Genomic DNA, 8,306 nt, shown 5'->3' with positions numbered 1-8,306 from the left:
AGCAACAGATAAGGGTTTCATCGCATTAAATAGTTTTGAACCAATGAAGCTGAATTCTCCTAAAAAGACAGACAGCCCATTGTGTGAATTATAGAGTTTATGGACAAATTTGTATTGGGTGCATAGTGGTATATTGCCAGCAGACTCCTGAGAGTGCCCCTAAGTTCTTATAGAATCGCTTTGCCTTTTGAATCAGAGGTGCAAAATTCGATAAAGAATGGTCGTTGTGGATAAGCACAAAGTCAAGCGACAACGATTGGACAGAATTTGTGAATATCCACCCCCAGATCCTGAATGGCTCCTTCACCCCTGCTCCCTGGTGGCGCTCCTCAACTGGAGAGACTGCACCGTGGAGATGCTGATCCTGAAGGACCTGGCCACTGCGGACTTCTGTGATGCACAGTACACTCAAGAGATCCACGAGAAGGTTTTAAACAATGTTGTCAGTGCCTTGATGTACCACATCGTCACTCTCACCAGAGAGGATCTGGAGAAATTCAAGGCCCTGAGAGTGATCGTGCAGATAGGCAGCGCCTATGACAGTGTCCACATCAAGGCTGCGGGCGAGCTCGGGATTGCCGTGTGCAACATCGCATCTGCGGCAATGGAAGAGATGGCTCATTCCACCATCTGCCACATCCTCAATTTGTACTGGTGGAACATGTGATTGTACCGAGCGCTGCGGGAAGGCATGTGGGTACAGAGTGTCAAGCAGATTTGGAAGGTTGCCTCTGGAGCAGCCTGCATCCTTGGGGAGATGCTGGGCCTCATCCACTTCAGTGACGGGGGCCAAGTGGTAGCTGTTTGAGCCAAAGTCTTTAGATTGATCATCATATTTTATGACACCTACTTGCAGGGTGTGATTGGGCTATCCCTGAGTGTGCAGAGGGTCTATCCCGTGCAGGACTTACTGTATCAGAGTGACTGCATCTCCTTCTACTGTAATCACAATGAACATAACCAACACCTCATCAATGACTTTACTATAAAGCTGATGAGGCAAGGTGCATTCCCAGTGAATGTGGTCTGCAGGTAACTGATGGATAAGAAAGCCTTAGCCCAAGCCCTCAAGGAAGGCAGGATATGAGGAGCAGCATAGAGCCTTTCAGCTTTGCTCGGGGTTCCTTAAAAGACACACCCTAATCTTATTTGTATGCCCCACACTGCCTGATATAGTGAGCAAGCCTCACTAGAGATGAGGGAGGCTGTTGCCACCAAGATCCACCTGGCCACAACAAATTGCATTCCAGAAAGCTTAAGAAACTTATGCCAGGAGAACTTCCTGCAGCCATGGAAGGGACCATCTCCTGAGGCATCCCAGTGACTCACAAGCTCCCCACAGTGGCACACCCTTCCCAAGCTCCCTCTTCCAACCAGCCCACAAAACATAGGGACAATTGAGAGCACCCCAACAAGCAATAGCAGAGAATGATGAAAGGCAATCATTCAGATACACCTGGAACCAAGAGACGGTGAAAAATAGATGAACTAAGAGAAAAGAAATTTGACAGTCGTTTTAACTGTTTCTGGACATTCCCATCATGGATGTTGCAGTGCTAAAACTACAAAAGAGGTAGAGGCCAAGAGGTGGGAAAACTGAATATGTTGTCTGCTTACTGAGGCACTGGAAAAGATGTGAACAACTTCTGTTATCTTTGCATGAAATCACAAAGAATAAATAGATCTTTTTCCTTTATCAGTCCCTTGGGCACAGCAGGTCCTGAATGCCTGGCTCTAGAATGTTGCATGAGGAGTTCCAAACATCAAAGTAAAAAAAATATTAAGAGGAAATTGCCATCTTATGACTCTAGCCCCTTTGGTCCACAGGGACTGGTTACCTCTTTTGCTAATAGAAAGATTGAATTACTAAAAAATGGGGAGAAAACAGTTTGCCTGTGTTAGACAACCATGAGCATAGGATTGAAGACAAAATAGGCTCCTGTACAGAGAAGTGTCTCCCATCTGAACTGTATCCTGAGCAGGCAAGTTGGTTGTGAGTTTGTTAATACACTCTGATGATGAAAAAAAGTTTCACAAGCTATTTGTACTCAAATATATTTTCTCAGTTTCAGATCCTCAGCTATTTTATTGAGTGGAGAGTCTTCAACTGAAAAGGTTCAAGAAGAATAATGATGCATTTTCTTATGCCTCAGGAAACACTTTTTATGGTAGCTTGTCAGATTGTCTATAAACTAACCCACTTTTTTGGACATTGATAAAGTCTTCTTTTCTTCATGTGGTATATACAACAACACTTCACGTATGTTATTAAATGTGACTGATTTTAACAAATCCTATTAGATTTGTATCAACTAGTTACATTATATTCATAGTCTTTCATGGATCATTGCCTTTTTGTTTAAAATTTGGCCTATTTTGAACCTTTGTATAGGTACATTCCTGTTTTTGTGACAAAAACAAAAAATAAAAAAGAAAAAACCAACCAAACAAAAAGCCTTTAAAACTGTCCCAAACAGAAAAATAATGGCTATCAGAAATATATTTTATTTTAGTGTGAGTTACTGTTACTTTATTTGTTTATTGTAAAGGTGGACATTTAGCATTCAGTGCAGTTTTCAATAAAAAGTAATTTTAAAAAAAGTGCTTCTTTGCTTTCTACACTCCTGTGGGACTTATAAATGCTTGTAAGCCCCATTGGCTACCAGAACCAGGTGATCTGGGGACACATCTCTCATGTGGCATCTGAAAAAACTGGAGATCCAGATGTGTATATAAGCTCCTTCAAAGAAGATGCTGATGACTTGGTTTTATTGTTATAGAAGACCAGAAGGAGAAGATCAGGAAAGTGTCCATTGGCTTTCTCAGTCTCTGGGGAGATTTACAGCCAGCCCCTACATAGGTAGTAAATTAGAAGCTTGAACCTGAGGTGGCAGCTAGTAAATTATGCAGTTAGACCCCTTTTAAGAAATGCCTGGGAAACGGGTACTTTTGTCTGTTTCTTTTGCAGTGATTACTGGTGGACAGCTGTGGCCTGCCTGTAAAAAACTGTTCTTTTTTTTTGTTTGTTATAGTCTTGTGGGTCTTCTGGATGCAAACACTGTTGGCTTTTAGAGAGCTAGGTATTTTGGAGGCCTGTCCCTTGGATGGGAGTCTTAAATGCTGGGGAACTGGATGTGTGCTCCCAACTCTATATTCCTGAGAGAGAAGTTGGTTGTTGGGGTTTCCCTTCTGATTCTATGGTGCCATTCCAAGAGTGGGTTTTGCAATGAGAGTGAGTTTCAGTGTTTCCTATCTGTTTCAATCTGGGTATTTTCTCATTCAACCAATGTGTAGGAACCACTGAGCTAGTTTCTGGGTTTTTTGTTGTTGTTGTTGTTGTTGTTGTTGTTTTTCTTCAGAGAGAATTGCTCCATGTGTAGCAGTATATTTAGTGCATCCATGGAAGGAGCGGAATTCAGGAAATTATTATGTTGTCCTATTGGTCAACTCTCTATAATCTACTTTATTAGTGAGCTCCATTGCAAAGTAGACATCAGGATTTCATTTGTTGGTTGAAATGTAATGTATTATATTAAATGCATATTTGTAAGTCATGTTTATCAATTAAGATAAATTATTTACTCAACATGTATAAAATGAATTGCATAATTTCCCCTTGTAAATCATATTTATTTCTGGTATCTCCCTACTTTTCCTGTTCCTAAAAATTTCATAATTATCCACCTCATCTTGTGTTCCATCTTTTCCCACATCCCATCAGATATACAATAGGTTACCAAGTCATGCTTTGTGTCTTTCCCTCTTCCTTTCTCTTTTTTCACCTTCCTCTCTCCTTTGATTTCCTTCTTTTATACTTTTCCTTCCTTCCTTCCTTTCTTCCTTCCTTCCTTCCTTCCTTCCTCCCTCCCTTCCTTCCTCCCTCCCTTTGTTCATTTCTTCCTTCCTTTCTTTATTTCTCCTATCCTGCCTGATTACTTTTCTGAAACAGATATCTGACAGGCTTAATCCCTAGTGCTAGGACTAGTGATGTGAACAAAACATGAGCAAGAAATGGACTGATTTGAGACTATGTCAAAGGCACTTATAAAAACACACTCAAACCCTTATGAAATCACAAAGCAATCTAAAGTTGCAATGTCTCGAAAGTTCTTTCAAAAGAAGTGCCATCAAAAGCAAGATTGAAAGCTGAAAAAATAAAAGAAGCTGACCCGTTACGATGTATACACTAGAGCAGATATAGGAACAAATCAACTGTAATTTTAAAAAACTTTCAGACAGAAATAAGACATAGCATTTGATATCCTCAAAAATAGAGAAAAAACTAATATCTTAGCAGGCTATATGTTTCCTAGGGATGTAGAACTAAACCAAGACACCCAAGAGAACAATATAGATTAACTGTTTTGGAATTTAGGTGAATAAAAGATACTAAGAGAATATTATGAAGGATATAGTTTTTGAAAAAAACACAAATAGCTATGCTTTTGACTACCCAATTTAGTTAAATAGTATGAATTATATATTTAGTCAAGGCCATTGTCTCTTGTAAAGGATCAATTATTTTCTTGACTCTCTTTCACATGGGAAAAGTATAAATTCAATTAAAACTAAGCTGGTTTCAAAGCAAGGTAAAGAAGAAGTCTAATGTCAGCTACATTTGTTTTCTCCATGTGGTTAAATACTATAATCACATTCTGCTTTGCATAGATGTGAGGAATGAGGAAGAGGAAACAAATAAGAAAATGGGATAAATACAGGGGAAATTTTCCCCCTGGAAAGCACTTTATTAAGGAATTTCTATTGAAATTTTGGTCTGGTGAATGAGAAGCTCAATTTCTGTTACTGTTTCAACTGTAACACCTTAATTTCATGAGATATAATCAAAGTGACCCCTCTCTTCCCTACACATCTTCATACTCTTACCTCACTTACATAAAGTTTTTCTTAATTTATTAATTTTTTACTGTTGCATCCATTTGTCCCTGACAGAATTTGCATATGCACATTTGTAGCCATCATTACCAATAATTAAAACAAAAACATGACTCCAATTGCCATATAAGAAAAATATTTCCTAGGAGAAAGAAAATAAGACTAAGTTAAAAATTTCATGTGGATAAAATTTAGTTTGCAATCTTTGTTCACATTTGCTTCAAATGAAGAGCACATAAAATTAGCAGTTATGTAAGTGCCTAATTTCAAGAAAAATTAAATTATGGCAGGTAGTAACATGATAATTTTTCACAGCATAATTTATTTGCTATGGAGCTAAGGAGGATAGCAGGACATTAATAACTCTCTCCATAAGAATTTCTTTTAATAGGGATTAGCAAAAGTGAGAAAATGAAGAATGTAAACACATTTTTCTCTACTTTGAAACACTGCTGGTTGTACATTTGGGGTAAGTGTGGCTTGTTTGTAGTAAATTGATTTTTATACAGAATAAATATATATTTAATGCCAAGACAGTATAAGTCTCATGATATCAGCTGAAAAGTTTCCCTCAGCTAGAAGTCAAAAGTGTTTTTCATTGAAATCTGGGAGTCAGTGCATCTCCTTTAATTAAGGAGGGTGCAATAGCAAACTTTCCAGAGGCAAGCAGCACAGTAATATTTCCTTTATCCTATTACTAAAGTGTTTTTATTGAACATTATTTTTAAGATTGGTCTGTATTTAAGATATTAATCATTTGCTTCAGCAATTATTTTATCCTGATCCCACACCACATTCTTGGAGAGCCTGCTCCTGTGCACACTTCACAAAGCATGTTTTCAGCTCTTGCTTAGAAGGCAGTGGGAAACATGGCCCATATCTCCTGATGTAAGACCAGTCAGATACTGATAATTGAGAAGTGGAACATAGAAACTCCAGGCAATCTCTGTCAGGTGCTCTGTAGAAACCACATTTAATCAATATACAGTGAAAATCAGTGAAACTTAATGTCTTTACCTATTAGGGCTACTATAACAAAATACCACAGACTGGATAGCTTATAAACAACAGAAATTTATTCCCCACAGTTCTGGAGGCCATAAGTCTGAGATCAGGTTGCCAGTATGGTCTGGTTAGCCTCAATTCCAGGTCACAGACTTATTGTATCTTCATATGGCAGAAGGAAATAGGGAGCTCTGTAGAGCCTCATTTATAAGGGCACTAATCCCAATCATGTGGGCTTTGCCCTCATGACATAATCAGCTCCAAAGGCCCTCCACTTCCTAATATCTTAGGGATTAGGATTTTAATATATGAATTTCAGGGGAAAACAAACATTCAGACCATAACATTATATCTCTGGCCCCCCAAAAGTCATGTCTTTCTCACATGCAAAATGCAATCATTCCATCTCAATTGTATTAATTAGTTCCAGGATAAACTCAAAAGTCTAAAGTCCAAAGTCTTATCTAAGTATTTTCTAAATCAGAGATGAGTGAGACTCAAGATATGATTCATTCTAAGGCAAATTGCTCTCCAGCTATAAACTTGTGAAATCAAGTATGTTACATGCTTCCAAACTAATATGTGGGACAAGCAAAGATCCACATAATCATTCCAAAATAGAGAAATATTGGGTTGGCCAAAAACTTTGTTTGGGGTTTTTAGTAACATCATATGGAAAACACAAACGAAATTTTTGGCTAACCCAATAGAAAATTGAAAAAGGAGTAACAGATACAAGGTGGGTCTAAAACTTGGTGAGCAAACAAAGCTCAAGGACAATCTTCCTTGACTTGATGCCCCACATTCAAGACCCATTGTGGTGGGGATTGGGCCCCAAGGCTCAGGGAAACCCTGCCTCAATGGCTCTGCTGGATACAGGAATGCTACAGCTCTCAAGGGTTAAAGTTTTGCCTGAAGCTCTCTGGGGCTGGAATTGAATGCCCAGTGGCTCTACCAGTCTGGGGCCATAGGGACAACTCTGTTCCCATGGCTCTGCTGGGCAGTGCCCTAGTGGGGGCTTTCTGTAGTAGCCTCACCCCTGCAGTGACCCTCTGCCTTTATTGTGTGCTCATGTCTCTAGGTGGCTTCATCCTACAAGATCTAGGTGGAGACAGCCACATACCCCTTGCATTTCTGGATGCAGCACACACTGCACCAGAGTCTGCTGGACCCAATCTGAGGTGGCCAGAGGGGTGTGGTATAAGAATTCAAGGAGTGGAGCTCACATTGTGAGGAGGCACCTACAGCAGGGGGAACATTCTTTGAAATCATTTAGCACTCCAGGCCCTCACACACTGGTTCTGTGATGTGAAGGGCAGCCAGATGATCCTCAATATACTTTGGGGTCATTCTTCCATTTTCTTAGACAATAGATGCTGGTTTCTTATTATGCAATTGACTAATCTCCCCATTGTTTTGATGAAAAACTGCTTCTGCTGAAGTGGCCAATTCATACTTATATCCTTATCAAATTTGGCCACACTCTTAGTATTTTCTCCTGAACAAGAATTTTTATTCTTTTCACAATGTATAGGTTGAGGCTTTTCTAAATCTTTAAGTTATATTTCCTCTTTAATTAACAATTACATTTTTTTAAATGTTTCAGTGGATTTTTTTGAACTATTATTGACTTACAATATTATATTGGTTTCAGATGTACAACACAGTGATTCAATATTTTTATAGATTATACTTCATTTAAAGTTATAAAATATTGGATATATTTTATAACTGTATATATATTGTGATGCACAATATATCTTGTAACTTTTTTTTATATGTAGTAGTTTGTATCTCTTAATGCCCTGCTCCTATCTTGCCCCTTCCCCCTTCCCTCTCATTGGTAACCACCAGTTTGTTTTCTATATCTGTGTTTGTTTCTATTTTGTCATATTCATTTATTTGTTTTAGATTCCACATATAAGTAATAACACAGTATTAGTATTTCTCTATCTGACTTATTTCACTAAGAATAATACCCCCCAGGTTCATCTATATTGTTGCAAATGGCAAAATTTCATTTCTTATGGCTGTATGAATATATATACACAGACATCTTCTTTATTCATTCATCTGTTGATAGGCACTTAGGTGACTTCCATATCTTAACAATTGTACATAATACTGTTATAAACTTTGAGGCGCATATATTTTTCTGAATTAGTGTTGATTTTTTCTGGATATATATCTAGAAGTGGAATTACTAGATCACATGGTAGTTCTATTTTAATTTTTTTGAGGAACCTCCACAATGTTTTCCATAATGGCTGCAGCAATATACATTTCCGCAAACAGTGTACTAAGGTTCCTTTTTCTCCATCTCTTCATCTAAAAGTGTTTTTTTTTTTTTTTGGTCTTTTTGATGATAGCCATTCTGACAGGTGTGAGGTTATAGCTCACTGAAGTTT

The 8,306-nt window shown here is 38.3% G+C and overlaps 1 pseudogene; it reads left to right on the top strand.

Annotated features, from left to right (window-relative positions):
• The first annotated feature begins 217 nt into the window (after positions 1-217).
• On the top strand, positions 218-1,422 carry LOC130842404 (C-terminal-binding protein 2-like; annotated as a pseudogene).
• Positions 1,423-8,306: the final 6,884 nt, after the last annotated feature.

Source organism: Hippopotamus amphibius, chromosome X (genome assembly GCF_030028045.1).
Source record: "Hippopotamus amphibius kiboko isolate mHipAmp2 chromosome X, mHipAmp2.hap2, whole genome shotgun sequence".
Classification (NCBI taxonomy): domain Eukaryota; kingdom Metazoa; phylum Chordata; class Mammalia; order Artiodactyla; family Hippopotamidae; genus Hippopotamus; species Hippopotamus amphibius.
Note: the sequence above shows the minus strand (reverse complement) of the source record. Positions and strands in the feature narration are given on the sequence as shown.